This window comes from Zonotrichia albicollis, chromosome 31 (assembly GCF_047830755.1).
Source record: "Zonotrichia albicollis isolate bZonAlb1 chromosome 31, bZonAlb1.hap1, whole genome shotgun sequence".
In the NCBI taxonomy this organism is placed as follows: Eukaryota; Metazoa; Chordata; class Aves; order Passeriformes; family Passerellidae; genus Zonotrichia; species Zonotrichia albicollis.
Window position 1 is genome coordinate 4,893,640 of NC_133849.1, and position 17,874 is coordinate 4,911,513.

At 48.7% G+C, this 17,874-nt stretch overlaps 1 protein-coding gene across 1 annotated transcript in view; it reads left to right on the forward strand.

Annotated features, from left to right (window-relative positions):
- LOC141725838 (uncharacterized) overlaps positions 1-17,874 on the forward strand; it is a 195,119-nt gene that overhangs the window by 38,861 nt on the left and 138,384 nt on the right. The gene's annotated exons all lie outside the window — the stretch shown is intronic.

The following is a 17,874-nucleotide window of genomic DNA, read 5'->3' on the forward strand; positions in this document are numbered from 1 at the left end:
GCGCATAGTCCGACGTATTAATTCCCTTATTTCTTAACAAAACTTTCCAGGTAGACAAAACACTTTCTTCCTCTTTAGATAAATTTTGTCCCATTATTACTAGTTGGTGGCTCACCTACTTCCAGGTGTCTTGATTGGAGGGAATCAGGTCCGGACCTCCCTGTGGCTTCCACCTGCCACTCTCAGCTGCACCAACGCCGCCTCCCCCACTACGTCCCAGTGGGTCACGGTTGCCAATTGCTAGGACCCCGTATGGGCCCCCACCGACTACGTTCTTATCACGTCGGCGTCACCAAAATGTCGCAGTCGAGGCGGTCACGACATAAAGCAGAGACCACAAGTAGTCTCAGTTGGTAACACTTGGCAACAGTTTATTAATGAAAATGGCTGATCTTTTATACACTTTCCAGTTGTTTACCCTTCTTCTACCTTAGCTATTGGCCACAATAATTCAATATCATGCCATTGGTGAAAAGTTACTCTGACTCCACCTAACTTTCTAAAATCGCTTCGTCCAGCTGCAGAATGCTCTTATCTTCTTTCTCTCGATCTCCTTGGTTACGGCCTTGGAGAAAGCTCCTTATCAGCTTCTTCTTCTTCTTACTTCTTGCTCCTTTAGCTAACAGGCCCGCTGCTAGCCCCTTCCACACCAACCAATCACTGGGAATCTCCCCTCAGAAACTCCCGCCCTCCCCGCACCGCTCCAGCCAATCAGAGTGGAGCCCGAAGCAGCGCCCCCTGACCCCGGGGCCGGGCATGGAGTGGGCATCACCTCCCCGCCCCGCCCCCGGGGACCCCCTCGGGGACCTCCGGGAGGCGCTGGAGAGAGCGGGAGAGGCGCTGGGAGAGGACGGGGGGGCTCCGGGAGCTGCTGAGGAGGCGCAGGGACAGGTGAGGGGTCCTGGAGGGGTCGTGAGGGGAATTTGGGGAGGGGTCTTGAGGAGGTTTGGGGGTGATTTGGGGAGGGTCTAGAGGGAACTTGAGGGGGTTTTAGCAGGGTCTGGAGGTGCTGGGGGGGCTTTGGGGGCGAATTTGGGGAGGGGTCCTCGGGGGGTGTCACGATCCGTCCTCAGGGACGGGTTTCGTGATGGTTCATGGATTTGATGTCAGGGTGCAAAAAGAACCGACACGGTACAAGGGGGTTTGCAATGATAATCGAAACAAATGAACCTTTATTGAATGAGCACAGCAAAATGCGATAGAAGGATTAAGGGAGAGAAAAAGAGAGAGGAAGAGAGAGACAAAAGAGAGAGAGAGAGAGAGAGAAAGAGGGGGATAGAGCTACCAAAGGTAGAGACGAAGTCCTTTGGTCCTTTGGTCCAGTCAAGGACCCGCCTGTTACGTCGGGGAGATCTTGAAGTCTCTCGCTAACTCAGAGGTTTTTATTATGATAACTCTATTGGAAATTGCGAGGGGGGGATACAGATACCATAAGGAATAGATGTAACAGGTAGTCCATGCTCTCAGCAGTAAGCGAGAGCCATTGTCTTCTTGGTGCAGCGGTCACAACCTGCAGACAAACATCTCGCTTTGGTCAGCTTGCCTCCCCCACACATCTGCCCCGGGCTGGGGCTTTCAGTGCCAGTCCTTGGAAGGAGCAGTGGGGCCTTTTCACATGGGGGTTCCATGTCTCAGTCATTGATGGAGAGGCTCCTTACATCCCCGTCTGTCTGTCCTGGTGGTTGTAAAACAGGTGAGGGTCTTCTGTGGGGGGACCACCTGAAACTCAGGAGAAGTCCAGCCAGGCCGAGAGGTGGGACAGCTCCCAAGGTTGTTGTTGCAAAAAGGGCACAGTGCCCCCTTCTTCTTCTCCTTGGGCTCAGCGTAGCACACAGCAAACACCTGTGAGAACAATGGCTTAGCACTGTGCTCTCAGGTCTCGGGGCCACTGGTGTGTGTAACTTTCTCCTACAAAGCCAGAGATTTTCAAAGGGGGGGGGGGGTCTTCTCTTCATCGGTCCCCAAATGAAGATCATGAGGCAGATGAGGGAAAATTCTGACAGACTCTCGCAAGGACCAATTTCAAGTCTTCTTTGTTTCTGTTGGTCCATTTGCTTGCCTCAGCTGGAGGTTGTACTTGTTAAAAACGTGAATCACTTGGTTTTAGAATTTTACAAGTTTAATGGTACTAAAATTTTTATTAAAATAGTAATCTAATTAGAGTAATAAAAATTTGAATAACTGAGATTTAGGACGATACAAAGCAATAAGAACAAAGAGTTACTGACGCTCTGGGTACCTTTTCTGGGCAAAATAAGCCCAAACAAGGACACTCATGAGCTGAGGTTAGTGCTTAAAAGCAATAGCCTATTGCATTTTCATACATCTCATGCATGATGCATATATTCTATTCTACCAAAGGATTCTGTCTGGTCAGTGTCACCTTCTTCCTTTGAAAGCTAATGGAGTCCTCAGGGCAGAGCAAAGCGGGGGAAAAAGTTAGTTTCTTCTGATAATGGAGCAATAAATTATTTTTTCTGAAAGATTTATCTGTCCTGTGGCTGCTTTCTGGTGTGAATGCCTCCTTCCTTTCTTTAAAAAATATCCTACTGTTGAAGATTGCAATGCAAGATGTTTTCAATTACCATCTGTATAGCAGATTACCTTTGTCAAGTGGGCAGTTTGCCTTATCTCTCTCTTTGAGTGACCACATTCACCTCCCTCGGGAGGGGACATCTGCTGATAACAGACTATTGAATGTCACTGCATGACTGATAAGAGCTAAAACATCTCATTGTGAGATGCTCCGCCCAGAGGGAGGAGCCAAGCATTCCTACCCAGATATAATCCAGAAGTTTTTGAGACACCAGCACAGCTTTCTCCACTGGATTCCACAGAGGAACAGCAGCTGCCTCTTCTTCCACTGGATCTTCAGAGGAAGAACACATCCTTCGCTGCAGGACCCCCTTGCTCCAACAGACCCACACCTGACCCTGCAGGAGGACTGCAGCCACATTTCCAATTGGACTGCCACCAACACCCCACAGCGTGTCAGGTTGGCTTCTGACTCTGTCAGTGTTGTTCTTGTGTCCTGTGCCACACACAACGAGGAGATCCATTCTGCCACCGGCAAGACTATATACAATCACGAACGGAACGGGACATCCGGACCAGTGACATGAGCTTTTTATTCAACACATCAGTCTCAGCACATTGTTAGATAATGGAGACAGGATGTTAACAGCTTGCTGATCCACAGGGAATGCCAAGGAGGTGTGACATTACAGCATAACATAAAACCATCTCAGCCTAGATTTCAGCCAATCACACACAGAGCAACACATATTGGCAAGAATTCTATCCAGTCATATGAAACACACGTAATGGTAGGTAAAACAAAGACTTGTTCATCTGAGACAAAGAACAGAGATCTATTCATACTAACCTTCTAAAGATATACATTAAATAACATTGTTGCAATCCATAAGCCAGTTCTACAGAGGTCTATTGTTATTTGTCACATATGCTCCACTGCTTAGAAAATTTTTGCTGTATTTGCAATGCTAACAAAACTTCTGTCTGAGGCCTACCTCTTTTTAAACATTTCCTTAAAAGCCTCTAACTTTATGAATTCCAGCATACTGCATTGTTTATTTTATTCCTTTTTTTCTTTTTCCTGTTAAAGAACTGTTATTTCCTGCTCCCATATTTTTTTCCTGAGAGCCTCTTAATTAAAAAATTAGAGCAATCAGGAGGGGTGGGGAGGGTTTACATTGTCCATTTCAGGGGAGGCTCCTGCCTTCCTTAGCAGACTCCTGTCTTTCCAAACCCAGACACTTGGTATCCATCAGAAGGCAGAAGCTGTTGTCCCTTCCTGCAATGATTTTTGCTCAAAAGTGATTCTCTGCAGCACAAAACCACCATCCGCTATTGACATTCACAGAACAATGACATTCTTACAGAGATGCTGTCAAGTTGCCTTGTGTGCTTCTGGCTGCTTTTCTTGCTCTCTGGATGAAAACCTCAGCCCAGCATCTGATGGCCAATGCTGCGGGTGCTGCCCGTCTGGCTGTGGCCAGCAGCTCGTGCCCAAACACAAGCGGGTGCCTTCTGGGCAAGGGGATGGACTGGCACGAGCAGCCATTTTCCCTGGTGTCACGGTTTGATGCTGGCACAATGCCAGTGCCCCCATGAAAATACATTCTCCCTAGTGTCTGCTGTGAGATGTGACCAGGAACAGAGCGAAGCAAGCTCCAGCTTTGGAATACAAAGAAAAAAACTTTATTAACTTACAATACATAAAAGAAAACCACAGAAAGAATGAAAGCCTTCCAAACATTCCTCCTCCCCCCAACCAAATTCCCAATACATCACAGTAAGGCAAAACCTTGGACTCGCAATTCAGTTGCCACGCCTCCGGTCACCAACTGTCAGTCCATCACCACCCCACAGATAATCAACTCTCAGTTCATCAAGGAGAGAGGAGTCCCTCTTGTGCCACAGGCTTGCCCCGGAAACGCAGTTGAAACCTCTTGTGTTTCCATGTCACACGTGGCACCGCCCGGGGATCATTTCCCATGGTGACATCTTCCTTCCATGCCCAGTGCTCTCACCACTGCACACACACCAGAGCTGCTTCTGGGGTTCCCCTTTTAAGGATGCTTTGCCCAGTTCCAAAAATGAACACAGACTCTCACTTTTGGGACACCTGTCCCTCCCAAATTCACCCCCTGGGGCCGAGGGGTCTCAAGAACAGAGATCTTCTTCCTCACTGAAGGCAGAGGGCACCACCACCCTCCTCATCCATCTCTGTTCATGCCACTCCTTCACATCACATCACTGCACTCTCTTGGCTCCGAGCCATTGCCTCCCCCTAAATGCAGTCTCTGTGTCACAGGAAAAATGGTTCTGTCCATGGCTATGCAAGAAAAGTCCAGCCAAAGGCCAATCCATCATTTCCTCCCGCCTAAGATTCTTCTCAACTTCTCTTGTGGCCCATCTCCTCTTATCTCATCTCTATCCCTCTTCTCATTCAGCTCCAGGAGGATCAGCATTTGTAAGGTTTCCATCATCCAAGAAAAGGGTTAAAATCTCGGGCTCTGCCTGCCCAGAACTCCCACGCTGGCCCTGCCAGGCACCTTCTCTCTGCACCCCTTCTCCTTCTCGGCTGTGCTTCCACCACAAGATGGCAAATTTCAAGGTGGCACAGGCACAGACACCGTCTCTCCCTCTCTCTGTGGCCGCTGCCCGATGCCTCTCAGAGCTCCTCCACCCTTCCATCCTGCAGGGGCCTTCACCTCCCTTCTCTGTCCAAGGCCCGGCTCCCCTCACCCGGCCGCATGGCTTCCCCTCCCGCACCCAGCCCGCAGCCGGGCAGGGCAGCTCTGAACCCGCCAAAACCAAGAGAGCTTCCCCTGGGAGTTCTCTGCTTTTAACCCCCTGTGTGCTCAGAGGTGAATCCATGTCCTCAGCGGCCACACCAGGTGCCAATATTCAAATCTGAACACTGATTGGTTTGACCACGGCATCCCAAGAAATCTCACTTCCTTTTCAAACCGGGACAGCGAGACAAAGGGATCCGAACAGAAAATCCTGAACTAGCTCAAAAACCCAAAAATAGGGGCTAAATTTGAAATGAGCGGCTTTGATTGTCCACCACAGCCCGCGCCTCTCTATCTCCGCTCCCACCTGCCCAGCGCCTCAAGGTTCCCCCTTCCCAAAAAAACCCCAGCCCGGGGCTGCAGTGTCCCGGAAAGGTCTCAGCCAATGGGAGCGGAGGCAGGTGGCATCTTAGCCAATGAGAGCTCGAGGCTTTGGATTTCCTCATCGGTTACATGGCAGAGCTCGTGGCCGATCCCTGCCCAGAAGCGGCGGCAGCCAATGAGAGCGCGCGGCGCTGCCGAGCCCGCCCTGCTCCGGACTGGCGCTCCCAGCGCAGCGCGGCTGCTTTGGGGCTGCTGCTCCCTGCCCGGCCCCGGCCATGGGGCGAGGGGCGGCAGCTGGGGCCCTGCTGGTGGCACTGGTGGTGCTGGGAGCCCCCCTGGGCTGCGGTGCGGAGGTCTGGAGTGAGCGGGGGGGCGGGAGGCGCTGGGACAGGGAGGGAGAAGGCAGAAAAGGGGGTGAAGGGGGGAGCCTGGAATGGAGCGGGGGAGGAGGGGACCTCCCAAAGTGTTGCGGTGTGTTTTAATCTTCCGGGTCCCTTCCCCAGGTGTGCCAATACTCCTCTTCCCCTTCCCCCCTCACCCCCTGCTGGGCTGTCAATCAGTTTTAACATTCCAGCAAGGCATCGTGTGGTTTGTCACTTTCAAAGGATGCCCCTCAGGCCCAGATGTCATTGGTCTGTCTAGGTGTCATCCTCCCCTGAGACCCTGCCCCTCCCACCTTGTTGGTGGCTCACCTGTCCCCTCCCCTCCCCCTGCCCCGGGGAGCTTAAAAGGTGAATCAGGCCATGCGGTTGGCATTCTGTTGGAGCTGTTGCCAAGATTCAGACCTCTGTGACCATGGAATGAAACTCTGGATATTAAACCCTCCAGCAGAATCCATCTCCTTTTCCTCCTCACCATTTGCCTGAAGCTTTCTTCCTGAGGTAAACCGAGTTCCTTACAAGCCCGGACTTGTTCGGCTGCCTAGCTGCAACCACCAGCAAGCTAAAGGTGTCTCTGGGGTGATACACCACAGCTGCTGCCTTTGGCCCAGCAGCAAGGGTCAGACTGGCCCATGCACAATCTAACTGGTAATATTGGGATACATATTCCAATATTTTGGCGTCCCTGAGTCGGGCAGGTGACTCTGCAGCCCCAGACAGACTCTCACTACCTTGGACAGGCTTCTGGCAGCTGTGCACCCAGCTGAAAGAGCGTTGGTTGCATCGCTCTCAGCTAGAGACTTTGGGAATATTCCCAGAAGAAGTTTTGCGGGCTGTTCAGCGCCTCTGGAAAGCCCAGCTCCATTTTAGTGAGCAGATTTTCCAGAGGAAGAACAGGGCAGCCTCTCTTGCCCATAGAGAGGTCTTGTTCCTGTGAAGAGACCTGCCTAGACCCAGCCAGCTACAGCTTCCATTTCGGGTGAGTATCTCTGGTCTCAGTGGAGCAGAAGCAAAAAAAAAAAAAAAAACCAGACTCTGCCGTGAGTTCTGTTCCTTTTTTTGCCTTTGCATTTTTGGCTGCGCAGCCTCCACAGAGGGAATTCATTGCATTCTAGGCTTTTAGCTTTCTGCCGCATGTGTTGCTCTCTTTTAGAATTTGCGCCGGAGCGGGAGTGCTCTCTGCCCTTCCCCCCGGCTCGGCAGCGCAGTGTGCTCGGCTCTCTGTGTGGGGGAGGGGGACCCTGCTCTCTCTCTCTCTGCTCAGGGGACCCCAGTTTTGGCTTGCCACGTGGCCGGGGGATCTCTCTCGGTGCAGGGTGGGGGGTGTTCTCTGCACACGCGGCGCAGGAGGCCCCGGTTTTGGCTTGCCACGTGCCATGGCTGCTCTCTCAGCTTCACGGGGGGGCTGCATTCCATGGCGGGGGAGGCTTTGTTTCTGCCTCGGCTCGGCAGGGCGTGCCCTGCTGCTGCTGCTCAGGAATTTTAAAAGCAGTATATACAGCTGCATTGTAAGGCTTTTGTCTGTTCGTTATCGCTTTCCTATCTGTGGTTGTTTTTTAGAAATTGGTAGCTGATTTTGGCTTTGTTTTCAGTCAGGCGGGATTTAGTACTTTGCCTTTTACATCTAACATGGGTTCGAAACTCAGCATTGTACAAAAAGGGGTGTATTATAATATTGTTAGCATTTTAGTCAGTGGTAATGTGAAGTTCTCAAAAGGAAAATTGAAACAGTTTATAAGATGGCTTTTTCTACACTTCCCAAAAATCTCCCCTGAAGAAATCCACAATATTCAATTCTGGGATAAAGTTGGGAATGAATTGATAACTTTAGGACAATCTGGCAATGCACCCTCAGCTGAATTTGTGTTCTGGAGTTTACAAATTCGAACAGCCTTGCTCAAACAAAAGGAATTGGAGAAAAAGTCAAATGCCAAACCATGTATCTCTGCTCTCCCTGTTTCTCCCTCTCCTAGCTCTAAAATCCCTAAACCTCTTACCCCAAAGCTTGGTATTTTAAAGACAGCACACTCATTGGGAAGTCAATTCCCAGAGTTTGCTAAAATGCCTGAGTTGTCCTGTTCACAAGGCCCTGGCCAGGCTGCGTGGAACCTTTCCCAATCCCCTGTGTCCCCTGCTCTGAAACCCAGAGCACGTGTCAGCTTTCCAGAGAGCAGTGATGCCCAAAATGGCCCCCAGTCCCTATGGGATCCACAAGATGGTGGATGCCATGTGGCATCTTCCCAAACCTGGTCTTCTTCTTCCCAAATTCCTCTTAAGCATTCCAAAATTCCATCCCCCTCTCCTCCTGTTCGACACCCTCCCCCCTCCCCCTCCCTTTACTGCAGTCCCCTCGGCTCCGCCCCTCTACTCCTCCCAGGGGGTGTCTGCTGACGTGATGTCACCAGGTGTCCCCACCCTCTGCCTGCCCCTTGACCCCGCCCCCTGTTCCCACAGTGTCCCGGCCACTTGCCAGCCCCCTGTCCCCGCCCCCTTTGCCCATTGCGTCCCCACCCCCTCCCCGGGTTCCCACGGTGGGGACACACCCACTGCCTGTCCCCAAACCTGTAGCTGTGATCCCAATGCTTCTGATTCACGGGATACAGAGCAGGGAACAGCAGACCCAATGCATAATCCCATGTTGTCACTAGCTCCTGTTACCTTTCAGTCTGCAGCTCAGAGAGGAGCAGCCCCAACTGCTAATTGGAGTTCTTTTGGACGACAATTGATTAAAGGGATCTGTAAATCTCATAAAGAATATGGTCCACACAGTCCATATTTCCGTGGCCTTTTTAAATACTGAACTGTGTAGGATTGTGGTAATTCCACATGATTTAAAACAGCTTTTTTCCTGCCTCATGACCTCCTTAGAATTCAAATTATGGGAATTAGCATGGAAACAACTGCTAAAAGATGCTCTCCCAGGCTTGCATGCTGATCCAAACAGAGCAAAAGACAACAGTGGTAACCCTATCACCATTGAGCACCTCTGTGGTGAGTATCAATGGTCTTTGCCCTCAATCCAAGCTACTGCAATTCCTGCAGAAACACTCGAGAAAGTTAAAGAAGCAGCTGAAAAAGCATTTTTTCCCTCCAACCTGAGGGGCCTTTAGAGCCCTATAGTAAAATTAAACAGTTACCATCAGAGCCCTTTTTGAAATTTGTAGAAAAGTTAACTAGAGCCATTGAAATACAAGTTAAAAAAGTGAATGCTAGGGAAGCGATTTTAGAGGAAATGGCGTTTACAAATGCAAATGAACAGTGTCGAGCAGCAATCCTGAGCCTTCCTATAGAACCTCCCCCTACACTAAAAGATATGCTTCTAGTCTGTAACAGGAAAGTGCCTCTGATGAGTGTGGCTGAAGACACCAGACCAAGGCTGCTCTCAAGACCACCTCAGCCATTGCCAGCCTGCGCCTTTTCCCTCAGCACAGCAGTACCCTGGGCAGCAGCGGAGACCAGCAATGGTTGAGCCCACAAAACCATGCCTGCTTTGTAATAACCTAGGGCACTGGAGTAACCAGTGCCCCCTGAAAAAGCAATTTGATGAATTCAGAAATAGCAGGGCAGGAGAACTACAAGCCCTCCCTGGGGGTCAACAACAACAAAAAAACTGAAAAGGGAGCCCCTGCCTGCCAGGTGTGCAGACACAAAAAGAGCAGGCCAAGGGAATAAGGGTAGCAAAACAAATCAAGCGCGCGATAATATTAATATTTGTGTAAGTGAAGCAGGTGCTTCAAAGACCAAGCCTACTGGTCCACTGTTGAAAGTGAAACAAAATAACCTTTGTTATGATTTGGGTGATCCTATGTTAACCACGTTTTCTGTCAATGAGCCTTACAGGTTGCAGCTGACAGAGTCACTCCACCTGAAGGACATTGACTGGCATTTTGTCTCTGTAAATCCTGAACAGAACGGTACTTGGAACCGAATTCGTTGTAAGTACATCGTCATTGGGGACACCAAACACACACCACAACAGATCGAGATTGCTCCAGGAATGACAACATCAGATCCTGAGCAATTCGTTCTCAGCCTGCACTGTTTCCACCCACCCCTGTTTATTCCCAAGGGACAAATTGTTGCTCAAGCTATCCCTGTACCATCTTTACCTGAAAGTACTGAAAAACAAGGGCCCACAGTCGCCCGGGTCCAAGTTATTGTCAAGGACAAACCTAAATTATGGTGTAACCTCAGTGGGGGTGGGAAGTCAAAACGCATTGAGATGCTTGTAGACACAGGTGCAGACTGCACAGTGATTTCAGTACAAGACTGGCCAGCACATTGGCCTTTGCAAAATGTTGCTGGTCACCTTCGAGGTGTAGGAGGTCTGCAATTGGCAAGACAATCCAAAAGCATTATTCATACTGAGGGACCAAAGGGACAATTGGCAAATATCCATTCATTTGTGTTAGATTATTCGGAACCTTTGTTAGGGAGAGATTTAATGGCCCAGTGGGGTGTCACCATTGATATTCCAGACTCTCCACAGCATTTTTGTGCAGCAGTCATTGAACAACAGTGCCCCATCCAAAACTGAAGTGGAAAACAGACAAACCAGTTGACGTGAAACAGTGGCCGCTCAGTAAACAAAAAATAAAGGTGCTTGAGGAACTAATGGAAGAGCAACTACAAAAGGGCCACATTGTGGAGACCATGTCCCCATGGAACTCTCCAGTGTTTGTCATCCAAAAAGCTGACAAAAAGAGATGGCAACTTCTTCACGACCTCCGACAAATTAATAATGTAATTGAAGATATGGGTTCTCCCCAGCCTGGTATGCCATCCCCAACAATGCTTCCCCAAGATTGGAAATTAGCTGTTATTGATATTAAAGATTGTTTTTTCCAAATCCCCTTGCATCCTGACGATGCACCGCATTTTGCATTCTCTGTCCCTTCCACCAACATGGAATCCCCTATGAAAAGGTACCATTGGACCGTTCTTCCTCAGGGTCTGAAGGTATCGCCAGCTATCTGCCAGTGGTATGTCTCTTCCCTGCTTTCCCCAGTGCGTGCAGCCGCAGAGAAGGCCATCATTTATCATTATATGGATGATATCCTTGTGTGTGCCCCCAATGATGATTTACTCACACATGCGCTTGACCTAACGATTGATGCATTGATTGTTGCAGGGTTCGAGCTCCAGGAAAAGAAAATTCAAAAGATGCCACCTTGGAAGTATTTGGGCTTAGAAATTGGAAATAGGACCATTGTTCCTTAAAAACTAGAAATCAATCCAAGGCTCAAGACCCTTGTGGATGTCCACAGGTTGTGTGGGTCTTTGAATTGGGTAAGACCATGGCTTGGTCTGACTAATGAAGACCTTGCCCCTCTTTTCAATTTATTAAAAGGGGGAGAGGACCCAGGTGCTCCTAGGTCTATTACCCCAGAGGCACGGAAAGCTCTAGAAAAGGTTCAGATTGCAATGTCCACAAGACAGGCCCACCGATGCCGGCCTGACCTGCCATTCAAATTAACCATCCTAGGTAAGTTGCCACACCTCCATGGAATTATTTTCCAGTGGGAGGAAAAACAAACACCTAAGGCAAAGGACACACCAAAAAAGGACCGGGACCAGAGGGACTCTCTCTTGATCATAGAATGGGTTTTCCTCAGTCACAAAAGGTCCAAGAGACTGACAAAGCCTCAGGAGCTGTTAGCGGAACTGATCCGGAAAGCAAGGACCCGGATCAGGGAGTTAGCAGGATGTGATTTTAAGTGCATTCACATTCCAGTTGAGTTAAAATCAGGTCAAAATACTATGAAAATACTAGAACAATTGTTTCAAGAAAATGAAGTGTTGCAGTTTGCTCTGGATTCCTACTCAGGACAAATTTCGGTAGCGCGGCCTGCTCACAAATTGTTTGAACAAGATGTTCAATTTACTTTAAAATTAAGAACTGCTCTAAGTAGGAGACCTTTAAAAAGGGCTCTAACTGTCTTTACAGATGTGTCCGGGAGGTCCCACAAGTCCGTTATGACTTGGAAGGATCCTCAAACCCAGCAGCGGGAGACAGACATTGCTGAGGTGGAAGGTTCACCTCAGGTTGCTGAATTGGCTGCGGTTGTTAGGGCTTTTGAAAGGTTCTCAGAACCATTTAATCTGATTACAGACTCTGCATACGTGGCAGGAGTAGTATCCAGAGCAGATCAAGCAATACTGCAAGATGTATCTAACATCGCACTTTTTGAATTGCTCTCAAAACTGGTAAAGTTAGTCACTCACCGAGAGCAACCATTTTATGTGATGCATGTCAGGTCACACACTGACTTGCCAGGGTTTATCGCTGAGAGCAACAGAAGGGCAGATGCTCTTGCTGCACCTGCAGTGATGGCCACTCTCCCAAATGTTTTTGAACAGGCAAAAATCAGCCACCAGATTTTCCACCAAAATGCACCTGGCCTGGTTCGTCAGTTTAACATCACTCGAGAACAGGCCAAAGCGATTGTGGCCACGAGCCCAAATTGCCAACAACATGCACTCCCTACAGTGAGTACGGGAGCAAACCCAAGGGGACTGAACAGTTGTGAACTGTGGCAAACAGATGTAACACACATACAGGCTTTTGGACGGCAGAAATGTGTTCATGTTAGTGTAGATACCTTTTCTGGAGCGGTCTATGCTTCTGCCCACACAGGAGAATCATCTATTGATGCTATTAAGCACCTCTTACAGGCTTTTTCTTTCATGGGCATCCCCAAGGAGCTGAAAACTGATAATGGGCCTGTTTATAAATCCAAGGAATTCGGGAGCTTCCTGCAACAATGGGGAGTAGTGCACAAAACTGGCATCCCCTACTCCCCTACAGGTCAAGCCATTGTAGAAAGAACTCATCGTGATATTAAAAGGGTCCTGGACCAGCAACAACAGGTTCTGAAGGTAGAACCTCCCCACATCCGGTTATCCAGGGCGCTATTCACAATCAATTTGCTGAATTGTTCTTTTGACAGCCTGAACCCACCCATCCTACGCCACTTTGGGGGGAGCAGTCACAGGTTGATAAAAGAAAAACCTCCGGTTTTAGTAAAGGACCCTGAGACTTGGAAAATGGTGGGACCTTACAAATTGGTTACTTGGGGACGTGGATACGCCTGTGTGTCCACCCCCTCTGGTTTAAGGTGAGTTCCTTCCAAATGGGTAAAGCCCTATGTTCCCAAAGTCTCAGAGAAATCTGCAGAAGCACCCCAGGTTGCTCATGCTGCCTGGAGAAGAAAACGCCGCACGCGGTCTCTGGAGGAAATTCCATTTAAGCCTCCTATCTGGAATAGTTTGTAATATATGTCTGTCTCAAGTTCCTTGTGCCAGTTTAGATCCCACTGTTTGTGTGTAGCCTCGAGATGCCATGAGACCGAGCCTGCTTCTCATCCTACTCGTGATCATCCCACCTGCGATCTCCTGCATAGTCCCTCAGCCCAAACCACGTATGGACTACCTTGACAAAGGCTCTTGGACATCAACAGGGAAACTGACAACGGGCTAAATGGACTGTTCAATGGCTGGGGACTCTCGGGCTGGTTGGGATCTGTTCTGAAAACTGTGTTTTTAGTGCTGTTTATTTTAGTTATAGTTATTGTAGTTGTTAGCATTGTTTTTGGACGAATCAAACGCATGGTTCTCAAATTAATTTCAAGCTCATCTCCCCCTCCTGAAGTCTACCATTTGGAAGCCCTCAGTGCTCCAATGGATGACCTGGAAGCTTCAGTGGAAAACACTGACCCTCCTGTAGAAGAAAAACCGATTTACCAACCACGGTGTGGCAAGCATTCTGCACCACAAACACAGTCTTCTTCTTTTTAAACAAAACTAGGGGAAGATTTTGCGGTGTGTTTTAAACTTTCAGGTCCCTTCCCCAGGTGTGCCAATCCCCTCTTCCCCTCCCCTCCTCGTCCCTTGCTGAGTGAGTCCTGTCAATCAGGCTTAACATTCCAACAAGGTGTTGTGTGGTTGGTCAAGTTCAAAGGATGCCCCTCAGGCCCAGAGGTCATTGGCCTGTGTAGGTGTCCCTCGTCCCTTGAGACCCCGCCCCTCCCACATGGTTGGAGGCTCACCTGTCCCCTCCCCTCCCCTCCCCCTGAGCTTAAAAGGTGAATCAGGCCATGCGGCCGCGATTCTGCTGGAGCTGTTCCTAAGATTCAGACCTCTGTAACCATGGAATGAACCTCTGGATATTAAACCCTCCAGCAGAATCCACCTTTTTCTCTTCACCATCGCCTGAAGCCCTCCTCCTGAGTTAAACAGAGATCCTAACAAGCCTGGACTTGTTTAGTGCCCAGGATGATACACCACAGCTGCCACCTTTGCCTTAGCAGCGAGGGTCATACTGGCCCAGGCACAATCTACCTGGTAATATTGGGATTCATATTCCAATAGAAGTGTGTACCTAAAATGCATGGGGCCTCTGGGCCAGTCACAATAGGGTGTTTCTTCCACTCATTTCCAGTCAGGCTCACCTCAGCTTCCACCAAAGTAAAATCCTGTGATCCCCCTGTCACACCAGCAATAGAAACAGACCCCGTCCCCACATGTAATCCTTCCGTAAGCCACGAAGATCCTTCAGGGAAAAGGACTCAATATTTGCATCTGATCTTGCACCTGCTGCTTTGACTCCTGATTTTATGTCAGGAGGCATTGAGGTTCCTTCTTCTTCATCCTCATCATCATCATCATCATCCACTGGTCGATTGGTCTTGTCCGTGCATTTCCTACTTGTAGTACTGGCAGCAACAGCCATTGGTTGAGGCTTATTTTCTGGTTTAGCTGCTGGCTTAGGCTCACTATCTGGTTTGGCTGCTGGCTTCGAGCCTGGGCTGTTGGCTGCAGCCTGAGTCACCGGGACAGTTGCTGATTTATCTCCCTGCCCCCTGCCTCTGTCTGCTGCCCGACAGGATCTAGCAGTGAGCAATGAGCACAAGCCAGGGCCCAGCTCACTGCAATGACCTTCCTCTCCTTAGGCTCATCCTGGTACTTCTCTTTCAGATATTTCCCCACCTCAGCTGGGTTCTGAATTTGCTCATGGGGAAAATCCCAGACTATAGGGACAGAGAATTCCTTCAGGATTTGGCCCATATCCTCCCATTTCCCACACCACTTAGGATTTTCCACACCTGGGTCTACTCCCGTGTCAGGGGCCTCATCAGCCTGTCTAGAAATCTCAGCCCTCATCCTACAGAAGCAGCAGGCTGTATAGAGGAAGGTTACCAGATTGAATACCAGAAAGATGGTCTCTTTAACGTTCAGGGGAAACTGAACATCCTTCAATAGTGATGCAACAGATTCATAGGAGAAGAAGGAAAGCAAAGGCTGAAATGCCTGATCCCCTGCTGCTCCACCTCTAACAAACTGGATGCATAACCATAGCCATGAACCATTCTTACCTGGAGCAGACCCCAGAATGTTTATAAACTTTTTACACATCATTACCACCAAGCCCAGCAGGATAGCTATTCTGGTCACTGCCCCTCACTACATATTAGGGACAATACTAAAGCTATTTCTGGGTAAGAAAATAAACCTAGGGACCACAGAGGTATTAAAACCTCAAAAAACCTTAGGGACCAGAAATGAATGCAAGCCTTCACCCCAACAGACATTATGAATTAAAAAAACATGGGTATTAACTGCTTTATACAAACACAGAGTAATGGCAACCAAAATGCACTCAAAACAGGGATTTTACCTCTCTCTCGAGCCCCACGTGTTGGGTGCCGAATTTTGTCCCAGTTAAGGGTAAATTTGGTAGAGAATCTCCAAAGGGGGCCCCTCCAGAAAGCAAACCCACACGGCCCCTGCCCCCAACCGGTTTGGGAAGGATTCCTCAGAGAGAAGTGGAAAGAACCTGTTTATTTAACAGGCACAGCACCCCCAGCACACAGAATGAACAATACCGGATGACACCGCTGTGAAAAAGGTGACAAATTCAGAAAGTCTCTCTCGGAGGTGGTCGCTCTGTTCTCAGTCCCTCCGGCGCTGGGGCAGCTGCTGCAGCCACAAGGTGCAAACTCTCGGTGTTCCCAGGTCCCAGTCCGGAGCAGGTTCGAGAAGGTTGAAAAAACGAAAGGAGAAACAGACCAGGAAGGAATTTGGACTGTTTAGCTAAACTAGCTAATGAACAGGAGCAAAAGCAAGCAGAAGTGAAGCAGAAGTAAGAGCCAGAGAGAGAGAGAGAGCAAAGCAAAAAGGCGAAAGCAGAACTATGCACTGCCCCGTCTCCGTGTCCTTGATAAGAAAAACCCAAACAAAACTTTCACACTACAGAGACAGTCTTAAAGGCACAGAACATATGAAGGGGATACAAGCATCATAACGTCACCCTAGGACACACGGGTGTCCTGAACAGCGTCATCCCATTGTTATCCTTTTGATACTAATTCTGTTTGGTTTTATTTTATCAGCAGTCCTATTCATTATTAATTGGAGCATGAAACAGCTGACAAGGTTGACGTCTATAGTTAATGCACACAACTTGGCTGATGTCCTCTACACTGTGGACATCCCCATGACATTTGACACAAGGCAATTATGAATGAAGCCTATGTGTTTTGGAATAATCCTTGATTTCCATTTATGATTTTGTGGAAATTACATTTGATTTTTTGTGAATTGTTTTAGAAAATAATTTTTTTAAGTTTTGCTTGTATTAATATGTGTTGATTGCTTTTGCTTTTGATTATTTGTGACTGGTTTTAACCCTTTAAATATTGTTTTAAAAGTAATATTGTTTTAATTAATCAACCATTTGTGAAAATTGTTATGATAATCAATATTATGATTGTTTATTGTTTTCCTTTCCCCCTCCTTCTCCTATCCGTTTTTTTCCCTCTCTCACTCTATTTCCTCTCTTTCTATCGTCCCTATTTTTCCGGGTTATACTACCAATGTACAGCGAGTTCTGCAGACTCATCAATGATGCTCCAGAGTTCTGCTGATGAAGATTCCTCAAGACAATCGTGAGTCACGGGGTCGTGTGAGAGTCTGTCCGAATTTTTCCTCATCTGCCTCATGATCCTCATTGGGGGACCACTGAAGAGAAGACCTCTCATGTCTGAAATCTCTGGCTCCAAGGGAGAAAGTCATGTGCCTGAGACCTGAGAGCACAGTGCTAAGCCATTGTTCTCACAGGTGTTGTTTGCTGTGTGCTACACTGAGCCCAATGAGAAGAAGAAGGGGGCACCGTGCCCTTTGTGCAACAACAGCCTTGGGAGCTGTCCCACCTCTCGGCCTGGCTGGACTTCTCCTGAGTTTCAGGTGGTCCCCCCACAGAAGACCCTCACCTGTTTTACAACCACCGGGACAGACAGACTGAGATGGAAGGAGCCTCTCCATCAAGGACTGAGACATGGAACCCCCATGTGAAAAGGCCCCTCTGCTCCTTCCAAGGACTGGGACTGAAACCCCCAGCCCGGGGCAGGTGTGTGGGGGAGGCAAGCTGACCAAAGCGAGATGTTTGCCTGCAGGTTGTGACCGCTGGACCAAGAAGACAATGGCTCTCGCTTACTGCTGAGAGCATGGACTACCTGTTACATCTATTCCTTATTGTATCTGTATCCCCCCTCTTGCAATTTCCAATAGAGTTATCATAATAAAAACCTCTGAGTTAGCGAGAGACTTCGAGATCTCCCCGACATAACAGGCGGATCCTCGACTGGACTGGACCAAAGGACCCCATCTCTACATTTTGTAGCTGTATCCCCTCTTTATCTCTCTCTCTGTTTTGTCTCTCTCTCTTCCCCCATCTTTTTCTCTCCCTTAATCCCTCTATCGCATTTTGCTGTGCTCATTCAATGAAGGTGCATTTGCTTCAATTATCATTGCAAACCCCCTTGTACCGTGATGGTTCTTTTGCACCCTGA